We start from the raw sequence: 1,087 nt of genomic DNA, 5'->3' as shown, positions 1-1,087 counted from the left end.
AAGGGATTTGAAGAATCACCACCTAACGTATTAAGGTGCGTTTGGGCACCTAGAGCAGTTAACTCATGAAACTAGTTTACATCACCAAAGATCGGGTAAGGGATCGAAATTACCTTGAGGGGAAGGTGTTAGGCACCCCTCGAGGTCCACAATGGTGGGTCCTGCCCGAACTTAAGTTAAGCGAATTAGTCTTAAAAGGGGAAAAAAATAAATTAGACATATACAATATTTAACTTATTTTTTACACAGGAGTATAGGGGGTGGTCCTAAGTTTTTTAACCTATAGGATCATTCCATGCAATGCTTTGCAACTCCCTCAAGTCGAGGTTCTACTCATAGCATTAGCGCATGGGCTATCATTTCCTTTACTACCCAATTACTATCTTTCAGTTGTTACCTAAGCGTTCTAATAGCTTCTAACTCGTGCCTTATGTGTGCACTACCCGTCCCTTACCTATGGTCCTGGAGGTATTTAGGACCTCTATGTAGGGTGGTTCTAGACAGAACTATGTTGCTTAAAATGAGAAAAGCTAGGCGACAAACAAAAATCAAATAGGACTATCATGTAAGGAGCAAATAAAGGCTCATATTAACCTCCACAAGTAGACAACAAATGTACGCAGTTAAATCAGCAGATTTCGTTAATTTAGGATCCTATAGGCAGGATGTCTATATGAGCAGAACAGAATATAAAGAAGCAGTTTATTAAGGCGAGTATCAGGACCTACTAGTTTGCCTACTGATTTTATGAAGCTTTGAATCTGGGCATTTTCAGGCAGTAAAATATGACGGTTTAGACCCCAGAATCATTAATAACCCTATAGATTTGCCTAAGTGATTAACAGAATCCTATAGGCATGTTATCTACAACTGTTAATTATAGACCTATAACATGGTTTCTAAGCAAGTTACTGATTTTAACCCATAAGGACAGGTTTTATCTCTTTAGATCCTATAGGCATGCTTTCAAAGTTGCAGAATTAATTTAACTCCTATAGACATGATTTCTAAGTGTTGACTTGATTTAAACTCCTATAAACATGATCTCTAAGTTTAAAAACTGATTTCACCCGACATGCATGATATC

The sequence above is a fragment of the Nicotiana attenuata genome, unplaced genomic scaffold (assembly GCF_001879085.1).
Source record: "Nicotiana attenuata strain UT unplaced genomic scaffold, NIATTr2, whole genome shotgun sequence".
Classification (NCBI taxonomy): domain Eukaryota; kingdom Viridiplantae; phylum Streptophyta; class Magnoliopsida; order Solanales; family Solanaceae; genus Nicotiana; species Nicotiana attenuata.
Note: the sequence above shows the minus strand (reverse complement) of the source record.